This window comes from Eptatretus burgeri, chromosome 9 (genome assembly GCF_056783735.1).
Source record: "Eptatretus burgeri isolate ZD-2024b chromosome 9, Ebu_testis_v1, whole genome shotgun sequence".
NCBI lineage: Eukaryota > Metazoa > Chordata > Myxini > Myxiniformes > Myxinidae > Eptatretus > Eptatretus burgeri.
This window is the reverse complement of record NC_140969.1, coordinates 57618161-57640344: the sequence shown is the minus strand read 5'-3', so window position 1 is coordinate 57640344 and position 22184 is coordinate 57618161. Positions and strand designations below refer to the sequence as shown.

Genomic DNA, 22184 nt, shown 5'->3' with positions numbered 1-22184 from the left:
ACATCCAGGTCCTCAGACAGTTATTTCCATAAATGCAGGTTCAGAATAGACCCATCACCTTGTCTGGTGGGATTCTAACTCTTTGATGCATTGGAGAAGCGTAGGGAACAGATTCCCTTTCTTTCTTATGGGATAACCTTTTCCTCTTTACGACACGTTCATGATGTATGATTTTAAGTTAGTTTTAATTTCTGCATGAGCGATATTCACCGTTTGTGCATGCGATCAATAGCCGTTAGCCCAACGGAGACTCATTCTACCCCTTTCCATCAGGATGCATTGGTTTGGAAATAGATGATTTATTTACACTTTGGACTTACAGGACATTTGATTAAACACACCACAAGCTTTTTCTGGACAGTTTATTCTGATGGTCAGTTTATTTGGCTGAAGTCTGCTTGAGGCTCCGCCCACACTGGTCGCCAATAAAAAGGACGGGAGGACCGCCTTCCGGACAGTTGGTGACAGTTGCTGACAGCTCCTGACAGCTCCTGACTGTTGGTTACAGCTCCTGACTGTTGGTTACAGTTCCTGATGGCTCCTGACCATTGGTTACAGCTCCTTACCATTGGTTACAGTTCCTGATGGCTCCTGACGGTTGGTGACGGTTGGACCGTTCCTGCTGGTTCTGCTCAGTACCTGATTCTTGGCGTCCCTGGTTCCTGGGGGTGACGACTTGATGTCGATTGGTGTTTGAGTCTGTTTGTGGATGGGTGCATGGCGAGGCAGGGTGCTGGCAGCAGACCAAGGCACGCTCACACATTTTGGGTCATTTTATTGGACGCACGATGACTTCTGCCTTGGTAAGCCAAGACCGGATTTCTTTTCCCCCTGAATGTACTGCTGGGTACCCATGTCTCGTGTTTAATTGTTAAAAGGCATTGTGATAAGCATCTGCTGTTTGTCTGTTTTTCAAGAAATGTTTGTTGAATTCTTTGTTTGAGATTATTTTTGTTGATTGAACATTTGATTAATTTGAATTAATCCATTTACACCAGAAGGAAATAAAAAAAATTTCAGTTTATTTATTTTTCTTAATAATAAATTCCTTGTTGGTGTTTCAACTTGTCCGTGCTTGTCATTTCCTTCCATTGATTCAGCATTGGCCGAACCGAAATAGACTGGGAGGTAATTTCCAAAGCAATTAACCTGTCGTAGTTGGCGTGCACCAGCGGGATTGCTCGGCTGCTTTACTTAAGATCAAATCAAAATAAGATTGGTGCATCACTGAGGGCATGTTTCCCAGTCAGGAGGTCATGTGACCTCGAGTAAAATGGCAAATTTGATGGTGGTCCCTGGAACTCGTGGTTAACTGATTGGAGTTTGTGGTTGTGATGCAACCCACCACACCACAAAGTTCATTGTGAGCAATGGCCCCATATCTGGTTCTTTCGAGGAGAAACGAGGATTAACCCCCTTATAATACACTCAGTACCCATGGCTGGAACAATATATATATATATATATATATATATATATATATATATATATATATATATATATATATATATATATATATATATATATATATATATATATATATATATATATTTCGGCACGTCCCTTTTTTTGTTCCACCATCTGATTTTTGTTACTGCATGAAATGAAACAAGTTTTGACATATATAGTAATGATATTATTGGCTTCCTTAAGAGGCCCCCCAAAATTTGTTTTGATGATTATCTATATTAATATCTATATTAATATTTCGGCACGCCCCTTTTTTTGTTCCACCATCAGATTTTTGTAACTGCATGAAATGAAACAAGCTTTGACAGATATATTAACATGATATCATTGGCTTCCTTAAGAGGCCCCTCAAAATTTGTTTTGATGATTATCTATATTAATCTATATTAATATTTTGGCATGCCCCTTTTTTGTTCCACCATCAGATTTTTGTTACTGCATGAAATGAAATTATATTAATATTTCGGCATGCCCTTTTTTTTGTTCCACCATCAGATTTTTGTTACTGCATGAAATGAAACAAGCTTTGACTTGTATAGTAATGATATTATTGTCTTCCTGAAGAGGCCCTCAAAATTCGTTTTGATGATTATGGTAGTTAAACAGTTCATGTTCATCCGACTTTTTATTATTCTGACTGCACTTCATTAGAACATAGATTGTGGATGGATGCGCAGATCCCAGGAGAACAACTATAGCTGTACAGAACAATTAATATTATTGATGGATAAAAATGATATTTAATTGATATCATAATAAATTGTTTATTTAAAATATCTTTAAATTTTGTGAGTTTTTAGTTTGTTGTGAAATATTAGGTCCTCGGTTCTCCGCATAGTGGCGTACAGGCTTAAGTCGTACTTCTGTTTACTCTCGTAGAAAATCACAGAAACATCCGATCGACATGCTGTTAACAGTTTCAGAATCAGCTAAATTCTACAACATATGAATATGGAGACGAAACTGATCCGGCCTTTTGGATCACTTTAAAGTAGGGTGCCCTGTAATTTTAATGCGCTTTATGGATCCTCCGGAACTCACGAATGGTACACGTTGTGTAGTCACTAAACTACGTGGTCATGTCATCGAAGTGGAAAACTTGAATGATAATCAATGGATAAAAATGATATAATATATTGTTTAAAATACATTCATGCTATCTGTCTTTTACCATATGTTGCCAGTGACGCCCGTTGAAGACGGGCGCCTTTACTAGTGTGTGTGTATATATATATATATATATATATATATATATATATATATATATATATATATATATATATATATATATATATATATATATATATATATATATATATATATATATATATATATATATATATATATATATATATATATATATATCACCCTGGCTGAAGTTTTAAAAAAGATTCTGCACTAACCTGCAGCAGGTACTGCATCAGCAGTACAGTTGTACTTCGAGAATTGATGCAAATCCGCAACAACATGTCTGCATACAAGAGGTCGAGTCCATGTATGCAACATGAAAGTGCAGAAAGTTCTGTCCAGCATTCTGTTATTCCCAGCTGAAAAACCCCTCTCTTGCAGCTTTGGCGCTGGATTGCTCCTCTCTGTTCATTTTTGTTATCTGCCTTTCATCGACTAATTTTGCCGAGCATTGTCTCCCGCTCTCTGAACTCTTTTGAACAGGTTGGGAATTGATTTGACGTTTCCTGATTGGTGAATCGATATTATTCTGCTGTCTTTATTGGTGTGCGATCTCTTCCTCCATGCTAAAGCAATATGAGGCACATGAACCCACCCTTGAGATTGTATCTTCTTCACAACAGTGATCTGTAGGGCTCACTCATAAATCAGATCTTTACGGATTTGATCCTACCATGTCATTCTTGGTCCCCCGGGAGGGATCGGGTCGAGACTGCCCACCAAACAGTGCTCTCCTTGAAATGAGGTTGTCCAGCACTCTGACTACGTGGCCGAGCCACCGAAACACATGCACACTCCATACGTGCATGCGCACACAAAAACACCATGCTGTATTTTAATGGAAATATCGTTGGTGGATTTATTTTGGAGCTGCACTCATGCAGTGATAAAGTGACATTTCATCCAAAGGATTTAAACAGTTCCTTGTATAATCAAGTATTTTGGCATTTGGACCGGGATGCATGTTTTCACCTCTGCCACCGAAGGTTGTCGGAGGTCGGTTATGTATTCACCCCTGTTTGTTTGTTTGTTTTTATGTGAGCAGGAGATCTCGGAGATGTGGATGGATTCAGACAAAATTTGGTGGACAGGTTGAGTGTGTGACAAGAACGAATTAATTAGATTTTTTTGTGAAGATGCGAATCCCGGATCTGTCAATTTTAAAAAGTGATTCTTCACCATTGAGAGATAGGGTGAAAAACGATGGAGAGCACGATGTCTCGAATGATGTTGATGGGTTAAATCGGGCCAAAACGATGTGGGACTAAAAACGATATATCAGATGATATCTCAAAACGAGTGGGCGGGTTAGATAGGCCCAACAACGATATGTAGCATGATATTTCAAAAAGTTATGGATGGATTTTGACAAAACTTATTGGTGGATGAGTTTGGTAGGTAACGAGAACAAGCCAATTCGATTTTGGTTCAGGTCCGGATGCCGATCCGGCCTATCAGTGGGTATGTTCAGCCTGGTGGAGGTTTGCACTCTCCTGAGTGCCGTTCTCGTTCTTCACTTGATCATGAATTTTGTCGAAAGGGTCAGGTTGCATGTATATTGCTGTGACAAACTCTTTATGGTTTGGCATAACCTTGCACTTTGGTCTTACAGATGAAAATATGCGCTTAACATTAAATGGACCTCAATTGAGGAAAAAGTGGTTCCTTTTCTGCCCATGCATTTGGACCTTACGTAGGACTCTGCTGAATGAGTTGTTTTCACACGACTTTGCCTGACAATGTACTTTTGCCTTTTGGTCTTAAAAAGTGTCTCTCAATATAAATGAACTTGTGTCCAAGACTAAAGCTTAAAATGGAGTCTTGCATGCATCCCCTTGGAGATTTTATATTTTTATTTTTAAATTCTGGTTGAGATCTCTCTGCTGCAAAGACTAACTAGAGGGGGAGCACTCGGTAGAGTGCAAAACCTCCGCCATCAATACTGCTGGGTCACTTAAGTGAACCTGATATCCTATTCATTGTAGGTCAAAACGGATCAGACTCTACTGAACCACGATTGAATAAACTAATCTAGATCGACGTGCATGTAGAAATGCCCAAAAAAAAAAAAATCGAATTAAAAAAAAAAAAAAGTTGCAAAATTTCTAATTTTTTTTTGTCTAACAAATTTTTTTTGGGGGGGGGGGTGGAAATCACTTAAAACATGTAGAAATGAAAAAAAAAATTCAAATACTTTTCAAATAAAATCGAAATTTTTTTGAAAAAAAGTTGCAATTTTTTTTTTCTCTTACAATTTTTTTTTTGGTTGGAAATCACTTAAAACATGCAGAAATGCAAAAACAAAAATTCAAACATTTTTTTAAAATGGCCGCCATAGCGGCCATATTGGACTTTGGACCAAGTCCAAAATGTAATGGCATGATCCTTGGACCAGACCTAATCCCCCCACCAAGTTTCGTCGAAACCCGTCCAGGAGTTTTTCCGTAATACTGTTCACAAACAAACAAACAGACAGGTGAAAACAGTAACCTCCGTCCATCTTCGATGGTGGAGGTTAACTATCGTCCTGCACCCTGTGATGGCACTTGCTTCTCATGGTGATCACTGCTTTGTAGGAGACATCAAGAGTGATATTTGCCCCATTATTAACCCGTACTGATTAAGTGGAACATTCACCAACAGTTCAGTGATTAACAGAGCCCCGTGGGGACAATTTTAGTCCACATCTTCGGGAATTTGCACCGACGGATCGAGAGATTATCAAGTAGGATGGGGCTCTATGTAAATTGTAAACAAAAGGAAAGCTTTGGCATTTCCACAACAATGCGCACACACACACACACTCACACACACTCACACACACACACACACACACACACACACACACACACACACACACACACACACACACACACACACACACACACACACACACACACACACACACACACACACACACACACACACACCTTGGAAAATGCAGTGTTTATTTACTGCTGTTCTTTTTCATGGATGCTTCTCATACTCGGAATAGAAATGGGAATGTGTGAATTATGCGCTTTCATGTTTCTGTGCAATGCACATAGCGAGGTTCCTGGAGGAGCAAAACTGGGAAACACTGTTTGGCTCAACATGCTCCGGTATCTTTAATATGATGTTCACGTATGTTTGAATGTTCGGTATCGGAATATGCAGCTGGTGAATTTATATGTCTGAACTGCAAACGTGAAACGTGGGCCTCATTTCCCCCAAGCATGTGGGCCTCAAATCCCAGATGGAGTAATTAGTTGAATTATTAATTATGAATAGTTGTAAGGAGCAAATGCTTTGTAGGTTTGGATATTGAAGACTCGTGTTTGGATGATTCTGTCTGTGCATTGTCCCACTTTTGTTGACCAAGTTATTTTCGATGAGAAGTGATTTTGCCATTGGTGGTCCTCGTTACCCACAGCGACCTTAGTATTTCCACTAATCAGTTAGTTAGTAGAGATGAATCACTGCTAACCTGAGTCACAGAGTTAACTTCACCTGCCTTTATCAGACTCAGGTATCACATTAATGTGATTGTTTTACTCCATCCTGTAATTCCATTTTGGACCTCCCCTCCCTCTTTTCCACTAGGGGCCTTTGGGCCGGCCAGGCGTGGCTCTCCACAGGCAAGGCTCTGCACAGTGCAATGAAAGTGGTAAGGGGAAGCACACACCACCCGTGGAATTATGTGCTTCATGCATTGCCCGCATCCCCCCTCCCAGTCCCCAAGAGATCTGTCCTGTGACTCCTACCCAGGTGATTTATGACGTCTACTTCGTATGCGAAGCATGGTTTTGATTGAGAAAGACACTTTAAAGTAATGCATCCTCATGGTCATTTGTCCACCTCACCATCTCATGCCTTTGGAAAGTGAGTCGCGAAAGTGTGGAATTGTATAAATGTATGAATATAGTCTCTGAACAGAATTAATCGTTGAATCAAGGAACTTAAAACACTACACATATTGTGAGTCACTTTTGCCACAGCTCCAATATACTCACAGAATGAGAACAAGATGAGTGATTCAACACTGGATATATATATATATATATATATATATATATATATATATATATATATATATATATATATATATATATATATTTATATATATCCACATCTCTTGAGTAAAATACTTTGAAATCTGTCGCTTCAAATATATGGCCACGTGCTTATTTCACCAGCCAAGTCCATATTTGGAATTGCGCACCATCATTGCGACGCGTGACTCTTCAACCATGTGCATGGGCGCTGGGATACCACCGGCGCTCGTGGACATTACTCAGGTCCATGGGGAATTTACGTATGTGGGTTGGAAAAGGGGGCTTGGGACTCATGGCTCTGATTGGCTATGGTCACCGAAAGATCAGCTGCAGTCGCAAACCGGCCAGAAATGGCCAAAAGCAATTCTGGCCGATTTGCGGGAAAAAAGAAAGAAGCCTTTTGGCAGGAAATACAAAAAGGAATATTTTATTGAAAAAAGGCCAAAAGATGATTTCGCCAGCACCTGTTTTCCTTGTCAGCCAAACGACGGCGGAAAAAGGCCCAAATCGGTGAATTTGGCCGATACAAGGCCAAACAGGCAACCCTGGCTTGGATGCATTTCCTCGCCATGTCGTGAAATGCAAAGTGTGATATCATTTCCATCTTGCCGAAGTCGGCAGTCTTGGTGTGGAAGCTCTCCATGATGTGCGATGAAACTTGGCTTTTGGTTCTGTACTCTGTTGTGAAAGCTGACGCCCTGTTTGCTGAAGTACACCTGGTTCTTCACCTGCATCCAGCGGTGATGCTCAAGTTCCACGGAACCTAAAACCTGCTGTGTCCTGCTCCGTGCCGGCCAATAGATTTTTTTTTTCTTGTCATGTTATGAAGCTTTCTGTGTTGATGTGCCCGTAACCTCAGATCGGTATGTGCTTTTCAACAGGTGTTCGTGAAACTCGCCGTTACTATCGCACCGGCTACTAATTATTTTGAAAAAAATGAACTCATTTTCACACCATTGAAGAAAACATTTCTAAGTGGTTTTCCTTCTGCATTTTATCCGACATTATCGAACCATTGCAGATCGATTTCACATTGAAATTGGCCACCAATCCTTAAGCCCTCTCCCCATAGACGTGAACACTGTGCATTTGGTATGTTTCACACATGTATGAAATCTGTACAGGGTTGGCAGGATAAACTGGAGGTACGCACACTCGTTTGTACGCTGTTTAGCCTGGGTTCGAATCCTGACACAGCTGTAATCTGTCATCCTGGTGTTTACAGGCAGTCCCTTGGATGGATGTTAAACTGGGTGTCCCATCTGCTGGCATTCGCTTGTGGCCGTTAATGATCTCACGGTGTTCTTCGCAAAGCCCGAACTACTGCTGGGAGAATAATAGCACACCACCCAACATGACCCGTGGCAAGAAAGTGCTTTGGCAAAAACAACGCTCTGTATAACGTACAAAAAAAAACAACGAGTATGGTCCATCGTATCGGATGAAACGTATGACATAATCTGGTGTTTCGTTTATATTCGTTTTGTGATCCAAATTAATCAGTTCATGCCAAAGTGATGGCTCGCATGTTTGAAACTAGTGAGGCTTGGGCACTTCAACTAATTAGCGATGGTGCCAAAAAAGGTGCGCACGAAGAAACGCTCCCTTAGCATCTGCGGCTCAAGTTGGTGAGGCGATTCCACATCTGCGATGATCCAATTGAATGCACCCAGGCCCTTTACCAGCAAATATCTATCCTTACTGCATGATCTTCTGAAATAACTTGGAACAGCCTCGCTTGTACAAGAAGCTCTGTGGCGAGTGCAGTGGATAATCATCCTGATGGTTTTGCTGATCAATTAAAAATGTGCTTTGATCATCACTGAACTTGATATCTCCCACACACCGCCCACGTGGTTGAATCTGAAGACCGTGGCAGCATTAGTTGAGCTCGGCTTTCCGGGTCTCTAATAGGAATGTCTTGAATCGATGATGCAAATGGTTCATGGGGTCTCAGGACAACTGTTCATGGCTGTAGTACCAGAGACGTTTCAGCTGCACTTGCAGAGGCAAAAGAAAACTTTTCCGCACACCGCAAGTATGAAGCTGTGCGACTCCATTTCCACTCTTCATTGGTATCTGCAATAAGGGTCGTACGTACCGTTCGCCACAAAAGTAAAGATGACACTTACACACTCCACACAAACAATCCACAACTTTTATTAAGCAAACACACAGGCAAGGCCTCAAACCTGGAATGCCCATTCACAGGGCCAGGGCTGAACCACCTTAACGGGCATGACCGTAACTCTGGGTAGGCCACGCCTGCCCAAACTTTGGGCTTGGCCTACCCAAAATTGAAGAGCCTAAAAATATATTTTGCTTTGTGTTCCCAATGAAGTATATTCTAGTCTTATTCTGAAACATATATTTTGACCATTCTTGGATTTTTTTTTCCCAACCTTTTAGGAGTATCTGATAGGCCTACCTGAAAAGTTTTGAGGCCAACCCAGACATCTCCCTTCAGTTATGTCCCTGCAACGGTGGTGTGGAGAATGGACTCGACCACCTCCCCCACACTCGGAACGGACGCTCAAACCATTACGCCGATGAAAGGCAGAGACAAAAAAAGTACAGATTTTCAGCAGAATGGACGAGGACAAAGATGAACACAATGGCCGTGATCACTTTTTCTTTGTTCTCTGTTTCTTGTTTTATTTGTGGCACGAACGGTGTATCATGCAAGGATGGCATAATTGTCTGATAAAGGTTGACTGAGGTGACAATTGGAACATATGAGACCTGTATAATGGTCTAGGGCACCAGCTATGAGATACAATGGGGCTTTGGCCCCATCACTCAATGGTGAAGAATCACTTAAAAAATTTACACTTTCTTGCATCTGGATCTTCATCAAAGTCGAATCAATTCGTCCTCGTCACACACCAAATTTCTCCACCACGTTTCATCCAAATTCTTCCATAATTTTTTTTTTCGTTATCCTGCTCACAAAGAAACAAACAGGGGTGAGGCATAAGCTCCGTCCTTTTGTGGAAAAATGGGACCTGTATAATGGCAACGTGAGGACTGACGAACGCATTTGTGTTGTATAGTTAGATAACATAATCCTTCAGATATGCAGGCCTGTAGCGACGACTGCGATCTGGAGCTGGGTTGTGGACAGGAGGAGTCAGAGCTGGACCGTCAGATATTGGTCGGTCAGGTTGTCGTGCAGGAGTGATGAAGTTTGGATGCCGAGTGGTGACCAGTATGTTACCCTGGGTATTGTTTAGGCAGAAAAAGTGTGAGAGAAAAATAGTTGGGGGAGGGGGGGAAGTGGTGTAGAGGGAGTCTATCGTGGCAGAGGAGGGATTGTGGAAGGATGGGAGGGTAGGTCGAAGTGAGATTTTCATCAGGGGAAGGCATAAGGGGTTTGAAGCCAGGGAAGGGGGTGGGTGACTGCTTCGGCATTTCATCGATTTTTATGACTTGCAAAATCGAAGATTTTTCAAGTGTATTGGTCAGTCGATTTTGTTATTCTGTCTGTCTGTCTGTTTATCACCTGCAGGTCACAATTCTAAATCGATCGTCATGAAACTTTCCAAGTTGTGGAGGTAGTCTCAACTGAGAAGCCCATTGATTTTGAGGTCAAAGGTCACAGGTCATCTTGATATGAAATTTTTAAAATCATCATTTTTCATCCTATCAACTTGAAATTTGAACAAGATTTCCATATTGCACCACTGGATTGTGAAACCAACGATTTTTGAGGCCAAAAGGTCAAAGGTCAACTCAAGTTAGAACTTTTAAAATCATCAATTTTCAACTGAAAAATTGTCAATTTACATCCTATTAACTTGAAAGTTGAACAGGATTTGCACACTCCATCATTGAACTGGGAAAGGAACTATTTTGAGGTCAAAAGGTCAAAGGTCTACTCAAGGTCAAACTTCTAAAATCATCAAATTTCATCTGAAAAATTGTCATTTTCATCTGATTAACCTGCAATTTAAGCAGAAATTGCATCGCGCATCACTGAATTTGGAAACCAACTATTTTTGAGGTCAAAAGGTCAAAGATCAAACTTCTAAGATCATCAATTTCAATCTGAATTTTTTTCCAATTGACCTGAGCTTTCATTAAAATTGTCACTTCTAATCTTAATGAAATGGACAATTTAATGTATCCATGGCAACCTTTGGAGAGGGGGTGGATTTTGCAAGTATCGTGCTCTGCAGAACGTGCTTTTCTTGTTTATTTATTTATTTATTTTTTAGCAAGGGGGTATTAGGTGGAAGAACTTGGATAGGTCTGATCCAATTGATGACAAATTGCCAGCAAGCAATTTTACACTCGGTGGATTCTGCATTTGGCATAAAGGAGGGTTGAGGCTTGTATCGGCCAACACTAGTGAAAGCAGTGACCAGGTGGGAGCCACCATTTGGCTCCTTGACCAGGAAGGAATAGTTGAGATATTTAACCTTAATGGCTAGAATTTCTGGATAGTGGAAGACAGCTGGGCTCTCCAACTCATCATACTTAGATTGGAGCTCAACAAGCTGTTTGTGGGGATAAAGAGACAACTGACCATTGCATTATGAGGGTTGCATGGGGCCCATGTTGATGTTGGCATGGAGTGGTCCCAGGACACTGTTGTAGCAAGAGATGGCAAGGCCAAAGACATGGTCAAACTCTTGATGCAAGATGCAGAACAGGAACTACATCCGCTGGGCATAGGATAGTAAGGAGTTTGGGCCGTATTGTAGAAGTGGCGGTTGGGGGGAAGTTGTGGGAGTGAGGTTATTGCCAGGATGGACCATGCTAGAAGTGGGTGTGTTTCTACAGGTGGACAGGGAACTTGGTGTTGAGTAGGCATACTGTATCTTGCTAGCAACAGACTCAAGGATGTAGGAGGGTGGTGGAGGGAGTGAGGGAGGCCACGTATTATCAGGCTTTGAGTGTGGGGAGAATCTGCTCCGGGTTCCATGGCAAGGGTCACACAAGGGTCTTGTGAAGTTGGGGAATCAATGCATGGAGAGGTAAGACGAGTGACAGGACACAGCAGCAGGGTTGGAGTTACTGGAGTGGCATCGTAAGTGATTTTGTCACCATTATAGAGAACAATGTGTCATTTTATAAGATTTAGGATGATTTCATTGGAAATGAGGAATCGGGTTCCAGTGAGGATGTCGACATCCAGATCATCCACAATGAGTGTGTCAAGGGTGAAGTCTGCACCATGTCTGGGGAGGAGGGGGGAGGAGGAGATTGGAACCATACTCTGTGCAGAGCGTTGGTGCTGCTTAAGCAGTCTCCTTGGCTATTGGGCACAATCCTGGATGGTTTGCCACTCCGACACAGGATACCAGCATGCTGGCACTCATTTTGCCAATCTCGGAAGGATGACAGGCCGAGTTAACCTCACCTGGTATTAATTCAACAGCTGAACGGGATTTGAACTCAGGACCCTCGGATCCAAAGCCCGCCACCCTAACCATTAAGCCAACACCAGGCATAACCAGGTCTGGAGAGGGAGAGCTGTCTTTCTCCAAGGACTTTCAGTGGGGTTATGCTGTTAGCTTGAACAGCAGAATGGGTGGTATTTGTAATGGGATCATCAATATAACAAGCAATAGAAGCTCATACCATATTTGTTTGGACCACAGTCAAGAGTGAGGTTGAGGGGACGATGGCCATAAAATGCTCTGAGAAGCATTGGAGGTTTGGAACGGACTCTATGCGGAACGGAACAGTTGGAATCCAAGATGGAGAAGAATCTGCCATGTCTGTCTGAGCTTGTCAGGAGGAGATCATCAGGTTCAGAGTCTTCCCTGGCTGAGTCATCCATGACCACTTCGGTAACATGATGGATGTGAAAGAGGGACCGGCACTCCAAGGCTGCACCAAGAAGGCAATGACCGAGATAGTGGGAAGTATGGTTGGGGTAGTCAATTTGATGGCAGAGGAGGCAAGAGTGGGTGGAAGTGGGGGGGGCAAGCAAGCTGGGGGTCAATGGGGGTTAGGATCCTGGTGGGGCCATGGGGTGTGGAGGATGTGTTGAGGGGAATGAAGATGAGGATGAACTCATGACCTTTGAGTCACCTGAGGATTGGAGCTCCTCCAACAAGGATGACAGGGTCTGGGAAATCTCAGGATTGATGGAGGCCAGTGAACGGTACCGGTACCATAGATTTGTGCCATAACACTATTTGATGAGGTGGGGAAGGTTGGGGTGAGGGAGGTGTAACCAGGGGAGCCCTCCCACCCCCTCTCTGAGGACTCTCCTGTCGGTGGGGGTGAGGGAAGTGTAACCAGGGGAGCACTCCCACTCCCTTTCCAAGGACTCCCCTGCCGGTGAGGTTGAGCTCCTCATCCTCGGTAGGAGTTTGAGCATGGTGTGAGATACCTCCATCTGATTTGAGGAGGTTATCCTCTATGAACAATACAAGGCATAGGTGAAGGTCTTTGGACCGCTCTCTGGGGAAGAGATGTATGTCCGTGATATCGAGAAAGTGGGCCCTGGAGAATTGGAAACCAAAATGTAGTCACATAGGCTATCAGATGGATTTGAGAGAGACAAAATCCTTGGTGAATGTGTGATGTGAAATAATGGGAAAGAAGTCAGCAATCTGACCCAACATGAGCTCCAAATGGTGAAATTTGTCGGCTGCCAGCAGGGGAGTCCATGGAGAGGGAGAGGGAGGGGGAGGAGGGGATCATTGAAGAGACCTCTGAAGGGGGCCTGCTTTGAGTGTTTCAACCAGGAGGTCTCATCTACCAAGAATGGGGAGAAATTGGGGTCTTACGAGAAAATGTACCCAAAGTTCTCCTTATAATTCTCAAACAAAGTGATAGTTTCCTGTTTGGTAAGAGCCCATTGCTTAGGGGCATGGATGTGAGCCATGTTGAAGTAAAACAATGATTTAAATCACTGTCAGCACATGCAGTCATAGTGAGGGAAGGAGATTGCTTTCTGCTGTGCTCACTCACTTTCTGGAGAAGTGCCATAAGCCTTGGTGAAGGGGACACTTTGTTGTCTTTAGGGCGTGATCCAAAATCACTGCCACCATGCCAAAAAGTAGAGACAGACTTCAACACTCCATGAGTGCACAATCCATGACAATAAACACCTGTACAGACACTGCAACATCAGGCAAGGCCTCAAACCCTGGATACCCATACACCTGACCAGCACTGAACCACCCCAATGGGGGTGCATAAAATAGACTCAACCACCCCAACAGAATGGCAATTGGTGGTGATCCCCTTCTTTAAAGTTCACCATTGTGTTTGTGTTTATTCTCAGTGGTCAACTCAAATTTGGGTTCCTCGAGGAGACTTTCTGCGAGATTTGCTTATTCTTCCACTCATCTCTGCCAATATCAGCTTTTCATTCCACTTTCCTCATTTAGTCCTCAGGGTTTCCTATGAACGATTTGTTGGAGTTTATTAGTTATCGGCCAGATCTCTCTCAAAACGTATGCCATGTTTATATCTGAGATTTTCTCTCTCGACTTATCAAATTATGCCAGGTTCCCACACCCACTTTTAAACTCGTATGCGTCCCTCACTGCTTAGTTTGGTTTGATTTTGATTTATCATAAAAAGGTAAAACAGCCAATGTTATATATTTGTGGGATGGAACTTTCCTTTTGTGGAATTGGGGGAGGGAACGGGGTTGTGGGAGAGGTGCTGTCATATTTTGTTATCATATAAGTGGTGAAGTTGTGGCTGTGGTTATATTTCCAGCAAACCGTTCAGACGATTTTATTGGTTAGAATTCAAACAATGAGATTATGACATCACCATTGCTGTGCCACACCATGGTGATCAACAGGATGGCCAGTGAGTTTTACAGAATGTTCATTCTGACATTTATGCATTTCCAGTGCTTGCATCCCTTTGATACAAAGACAATTCCACCAATGCCAAACAAAATAACAACTTGTAATTAGAAATTTTTTCATTCCCTGGGGTGTTTCAAGCTGAATCATTCTGGGTTTCTCACCAATGAATTCTCAATTTCATCATAAGACCGCCACTTCGCCTCTGACACACCATGGTGGGACAGTAAGTATATACATTGCAGATGAAGGGCTTTCTCTCACGCGTTTATTTATTGGTGTGGATGTAAGCCAAGCTTCAACCAAGCTTCACATTCACAATGACGTCACAGAAGTACCATGAATATCGTCCGTTATCTGCAATGACAAGTCCAACTACCCTCGCCCCCACATCCTCTCTTCAAAACGAACGAAGAGTTAGTTCTATAGATAACATGGATACGTGAGATAAAGAACCAAAATGACAACAAAATAATGAACAACATGATCTATCTCTCAACTCCACCGTGTTTGGAAATGGTATCGACTACATCACCACCGATGTCAACACATGGAGGTCGCCATAACGTACGCCACCAAATGCAGGTTGCCATGTTTGTTTTTATTGCATTTTGTGGGTCTAGTCACCAAAATAAATGGAAAAACAATTTTCATTGACTGATCAGTCAGTCTGAAGGTGTATAAATATGAATGTGATATACGCACACTAAGGTGTGTGCGTGTATCACAAATACAAATAAATAAAAAGCGTACCTTGGCCTTAGGCCAAAGGTTATCTTGCCAAAATACCTTGATTTGAGAGTTTCATTTTTTTTAATGAAAAATCAATTTCTTCGTCATGACGTCATTTGATGACGTAACGACGTCATCATAATAACGAAACATGTCATAACGACGAAATTTTTATATATCTGAGACACTTCTAGGGCTTCAATTTGAGGTGCTACTCGATATTGTTAGTCACAGATTTAAAAATGACCTTCATGAAGGTCAACTTCAACCTCAGGTGCTAACCATAAAGGTCAAGGCTGATCGCCACCAAAAATTAATCAGCTGAGCGCCTATCGATATGCTATATATCCACCAAGTTTTGAGATGATCCAATAAAATTTACTCAAAAACTAAGGGTTTCGTTGATTTTGATGTTTGACCTGGTGACCTTGACCTTTGACCTTGACCTTCGAAATTTTGGGCCTCAAAAGCTATTGCGCTCACGAATACACATGTCAAGTTTGAGAGCTATTGCTTTAGAACTGTGACTTAGAGAGCAAGTTGAAAGTTGAAAATCAATTTTAACAGACAAATATATAAATATATAAACAAAAAAACAAACAAACCGATCGAGTAACATGTCTTGCTTTGGCAAGATAACAAGGTGTGAACACACATACACGCACACTCACACATACACACACACACACACACACACCTCATCCATTTATAGTAGTTTTTGGGGTCTTTTGGATCTTCAGGGTCTTCAAATGTCAAAGGGGTCTCATGAGACTAAAGGGTCAAAAGGGTACATTTTTCATCCAAACATCATGTGTTAGAAAGGTTCTTCTTCATTTTTGATGGATGGACGGACAGAAATAGTCAAATATTGAAGCGGCTTCACTGCTTAAAAAATAGTTTGCGTTTAACATATGCTGGAGATGATTCCGGAAACTCAGTTCATGACGTGTGATTGTTTGATTTTTTGAATGCCTCATGATAACACAGTATTGTAACGCCAAATTCAGATGAATAACTTCAAGTGTAAATCAAGTGGTGGAAAATTTTCTGTATATATATATATATATATATATGCAACTAAGCTTGTGGTGTACAAATATTTCCCAAACTGGAGTATTTTCCACACTCATTCAAAGTGAACATATGTAAAAGAAATACATCGTTTTCACCTCCGCAATTGAATTACTTCAGAAAGCGTCACAGATATGGGCACAATCCTCAAATAGCTATGTAATTGGGTAAAACATAAATTCAGACAAACGACGACATGCCAACATTTGCGGTCGAAGGGTGACTATTCTTCTGCACACCACAAAATTGTTCACAGCTTATCACAAAAATGACAACAAAATGATGAACAATATGATCTAACTCTCAACTCCATTGTGTCTGGATTTCTATACATATTTTTTTCGTTATTTAGCTTTCTTCAGTTCTTTGTTCATCACTAGGCTTTGCCTATTTCATGCAACGTTCCATTGGTCCGACATTATGTGTAAGTTTAGTTTGGATGGGAAGTTTTGCTTCACTGATTGGCTAAGTGATTATCCAACAGCCATCCATGGTTTGTTCAGCCGTAAATAATAGACGGGTGGATGTTGAGGGCAGGATCCCTAATAAGGGTTGTCATGCCAATGGTCAGGTAACACGTTACCAAGGAGTGAAAACCCTGCCAGGCTCAGCGGTTTAATCTGCGTCCATGGTTGCCTAGCAACCTGTAGGACTGCAGATTTATCTGTGGCCGGCAGCCTCAGGACCAGAGGTTGGGCAAAGGTCCGTGGAGCTCCCTCGTGATAACTCCAGACCCAATGTCCCTAACAGTACCTTTTAGAACTTTAGAATTTGCCCTTGAGAACCCTTCAGTATTACCCTTAGAAACCCCAAGAATCACCCTTTCAAACTCTTTAGAAATTACTATTTTGCATTTATCCATTAGAACCCCATATAATTTACCCTTTAGAATCCTTTAGGATGACCCTTTAGAACTCCTAAGAATTACGTTTTAGAACTTTAGAATTTACATTTTAGAACCCTTCAGAATTTACCCTTTTTTTTTTTGTATACCTTGGTCGAGGCTCGTATGAGAGCTAACACACAACTCACAGCAAGGAGGCATGAGACAAGAGGGGCGGGAGTGGAAGGGACAAAACAGTGGGGAACAGACACATTAGGTGAACTGTGGAAGGAAGAGGGATGGGGATGGGACGGGGAACATGGCGAAGAGAAGATGGACATTTCAGGGACTTTCAGGAAGGAAAGCAGGAGAAATGAAGGAAGTGGGCTTGGGTGGATTATCGGGGGTAGAAAAGATCGAGGATTTGGATGGGGGAAGATAAGAGGTGGTGGTGAACAGCTGTTTTGAAAGCCTGGAGGGAAGAATGGGAAAGAATAGAGTGAGGAAGTTTATTCCAAAGGCGGGAAAAAAGAGGAATGAAAGAGTGAAGAACCCTTTTTAGAACCCTTTTCGCATTTTACATATCTTTCGCATTTACCCTTTCAAAATACCCTTTAGAACCCTTTACAATCACCCTATAGAATTGCTTGGAGTTACCCTTTAGATCTCTTTAGCACTTACCCTTTAGAACCAGTTAGAATTTACTCTTGAGAACCCTTCAGAATTTACCCTGTAAAACTCTTTAGGATTACCTTAGAGATCCTTGTAGACTTTATCCTTTCGAACCTATCAGAACTTTAGCATTTACCCTTTAGAACTTTAGAATTTAACCTTTAGAATTTACCCTTTAGCATTCACCCTTTCAAACCCTTTAGAGTTTAGAACCACTTGGAATTTACCCTTTCAAACCGCTTTGCATTTACCCTTTAGAAATTATCCTTTAGAACTGCTTAGAATTATCATTTAGGAATTACCACTTGGAACCCTTTCACATTCACCCTTCAGAAATTACCCTTCAGAATTTATCTTTTAGATCCCCTCAGAATTTTCCCTTTTGAACCATTTCACAGTTACCCTTTAGAAGTTACCCTTCAGAACCCTTTAGGAGTTACCTTTCAGAACTCTTCAGCATTTATCCTTTAGAACTCTTTAGCATTTACCTTTTAGAACCCCTTAGAATTATCCATTAGAATAAGCTTGGTGTTTGTATAATAGTTAGGGTTTTGAGTTCAAGCCCTTGTCAGATGTTGAATTAACACTAGGCGGGTTGACTCAGCCTGCCATCTTTCTGAAGTCGGCAAAATGAATACCAGCATGTTGGTAACAGGAGACATTGCATCAGTGGCAGAGCCGTGCCCCAGAAAATGATGCAGCCATGGGTTACATATGAATCAATAAAAAAACCCTTTAGAATTTACCCTTTAGATTTCACACTTTTGAACCACTTAATATAAGATTACCCTTTAGAACTATTTAGCTTTTACCCTTGAGAACCCTTCATACTTTAACCTTTCAAACACTTCAGAATTTAACCTTGAGAACCCTTCAGAATTTTAACTTAATAATTTATCTTTTAGAACCCTTTAGGATTACCCTTTGGAACCCCATAAGGATTACCCATTGAAATCCTTTGGGATTATCCTTTGGAATTACCCTTTGGAATCCTTTAGAACCCTTCAGAAAATTACCTTTTACATCCCTTCAGACATACTCTTTAGAAACCTTTTACATTTACCCTTTAGAACCCTTTCTCTCTCCAGAAGCGCTTTGATTGCGGAGGTTACGCAGATCCATGCTATTATTACCTCCACCAGCGAAGGTGGATGGAGGTTATGTTTTCACTCCTGTCTCTGTCTGTCCATTTGTTACTTGTGAGATCGAAGATTTTCCAAGTATAGTGGTCAGTCGTTTTGTTATTCTGTCTGTCTGTTTATAACCTACAGGTCACAAATTTTAAACCGATCCTCACGAAACTTCACCACATGGTAGAGTTTGTCATAAGGAAGAAGCCTATTGTTTTGAGGTCAAAAGTTCAACATAGCCCCAAGGTCAACAACTTAGGTGAGATTTTTAAAATCCTCAATTTTCATCCCATTGACTTGAAATTTGAAGAGGATTTATATTTCAGGTCACCAAATTTAGACACCAATTCTTTTTGAGGTAAACATCGGCTAAAAGGTCAAAATAGTTCTAGTTTCTAAAATTTAAATTTTCATCCGATTCACTTGAAATTTGAATAGGAGTTGCATATTTGGTCATTTAATTCAACACCAATTATTATTTATGAGGTCAAATTTGTTTTATGGATTTTGCAAGTGTCGTGCTCTGCACGACGGCTTTTCCTTGTTTCTTTGTCTGTCAATCGCCTGCAGGTCACAATTATAAATCCATATTCACGAAACTTCACCACATGGTTGAGTTCATCATAAGCAAGAAACCTATTGTTTTTGAGGTCAAAAGGTCAACAACTTTGTCAAATTTCTGAAATCCTCAATTTTCTCCGATTACCTGGAAATTTGAACAGGATTTGCATATGAGGTCTTTGAGGTGAACATAAACCGAATTTATAAAATTGTCACTTTTCATCCGATTGACTTGAAATTTGAAGAGAAGTTGCATATTTGTTTATTTAATTCAACTACCAATGATTTTTGAGGTCAACACAGGCCAAAGGTCAACAACTCAGGTGAGATTTCGAAAATCCTCAATTTTCATCTGATTGACTTGCAATTTGAAGACGATTTCCATTTCAGGTCACTGAATTCAATCACCAATTACTTTTGTGGTCAACATTTGCCAAAAGGTCGACATCGGCCATATTTCTAAAATCATCAAATTTCAACTGAAAAATCGTCAATTTACATCCTATTAAATTGAAAGTTGAACAGGATTTGCATAGTCCATCACTGAATTGGGAAAGCAACTATTTTTGCAGTCAGAAAGTCAAACATCAACTCAAGGTCAAACTTCTAAAATCATCAAATTTCAACTGAAAAATCGTCAATTTACATCCTATTAACTTGAAAGTTGAACAGGATTTGCAAAGTTAATCACTGAATTGGGAAACCAACTATTTTTGAGGTCAAAAAGTCAAAGGTTAACTCAAGGTCAACATTCTAAAATCAATTTCAATCTGCCAAATTTTTTTTTAATCCAATTGACCTGAGCTTTGATTAAGATTGTCAATGTTCATTTTAACAAACTGCACAATTTTATGTATCCATGGTAACCTTTTAAAAGGGGTGCATTTTGCAAGTATCATGCTCTGCACGACGTATTTTTTTTGCAAAATCGAAGATTTTTCAAATATATTGGTCAGTCGATTTTGTTATTCTGTCTGTCTGTTTGTCTGTCTGTCTGTTTGTCTGTATGTCTGTTTATCATCTAGACTCGAGAGGTCACAATTTTAATCCTATGTTCATGAAACTTCACCACATAGTAGAGTTTGTCAAAAGGAAGAAGCCTATTGTTTTTGAGGTCAAAAGGTCAACATCGGCCAAAGGTCAACAACTTTGGTGAGATTTCCAAAATCCTCAATTTTCATCTGAATGACTTGAAATCTGAAGAGGATATATATTTCAGGTAACTGAATTCAACCAGCCAATTATTTTTTAGGTCAAATTTGTTTTATGCATTTTGCAAGTATCGTGCTCTGCACGACGTCTTCTTTTTTTTGTTTGTCTGTTTGATTGTTTGTCTGCACAGAACTTTTGTGATTTCTCCACAACCACTTGTCAGATTGAGTCAAAATGTTCACCATCGGTGAGATTACTGTTGCAGAATGTTTTAATGGTAATTTTGACGTCATAGGTCACGTGGTGTGGCAGCCATTTTGGAAAACGGAAAAACTTTGGACCTCTGTTTCTCTGAAACCACACCAAGGAAAATATTTAAACTTTGCACACCACAAGTACTCATCATGGGGAATAAGTGTGATTTTTTATGATGTCATAGGTACCTTAGTTATGATATCATAATTGCATATGTAGAATGCTACATCTGATCAGTATGAAAAATTTTGATGGTCTTCTTAGGATAAAATGGTCACAGCCAAAACTGATGACATCATCGGCCACGTGATTCGGCAGCCATATTGTTTAAAAATAAAACACAGTAGACGCGTAAGTCGGCAGCGTGTAACTCATCACTTCCCCTAAGTCGGCAGCGTCAAAAAGTCCCGAATTTATCTAATGTTAAATCCCTTTGAATAAAGTCTGTAAGTCGTCATCTCTAAGTCGTCACTTCGTCTAAGTGGTCAGATGTTGTCCGTTGCCGCATAATGGAAACTCAAGTAAATTACCATGCCTAACTCGTCACATGGAACTTCTACCTCGTGAGAAGCCCGATTTCATGGAATCGTGATGCGTGCTCATTGGTTTACACCGCCAGTGATAGGCTATTTATCACTGCGCTGCGTTCAGCTCAGTCAGCGTGCCGTCCCACATGCATCTGAAGAGGTAGGCAGGCTGCGCAATGCAGTCTCTGGCGAATGAGTAAAGGATCGATCGAGCTTAGTGTTGAAGTCCGATCATGGTTTTATATTGGCTTGTTTTGTACATCACCACACTCACTTACACATAGGTATTGAGTGGTAGTCATCACGATGACTGTGTGTCATGTAATTTGTCGATGGTATATGAGTTTTCATTCCATATGAAAACTCATTCCACATTCATTCCAATCAATGAATTCTAACAGAAATTCATTCCACATTTGTCGATGGTGATATACCATCACCGATGGTATATGAGTTGTCTTACAGTTGTTCATTATCTTTACTTTTGATAAACTGATTCATGAATTCCATCTTTGCTTGATCACTTTCGAACTCACCAATGAACCTATGCCCCGAGGATTGTGCTTCCCTTTTGGTGCAATAGCCGGCTTAGAGATTGTTACGCCCTCTCACATGTACGTGTCCAGGCCACGCACGACTTCATCCTTCACCCCACAGTCATCATGAAGGTTCGCATACGCGTAAGTCGTCACACATCTAAGTCGTCACTTTTTTCTCGGTCTCGATGGTGACGACTTACGAGTAGTCTACTGTACTTCCAAAATCTTCTGCTCTGAAGTGGCTGA

At 41.0% G+C, this 22184-nt stretch overlaps 1 protein-coding gene across 33 annotated transcripts in view; it reads left to right on the top strand.

Annotated features, from left to right (window-relative positions):
- Positions 1-22184, top strand: part of LOC147020161 (CUB and sushi domain-containing protein 3-like) — a 1491173-nt gene that overhangs the window by 335813 nt on the left and 1133176 nt on the right. For all 33 annotated transcript variants that reach the window (XM_085895237.1, XM_085895221.1, XM_085895212.1 and 30 more), the window contains one exon: positions 6241-6304. The gene's annotated coding sequence lies outside the window, so the exon portion shown is untranslated. The remainder of the gene's footprint in view (positions 1-6240; positions 6305-22184) is intronic.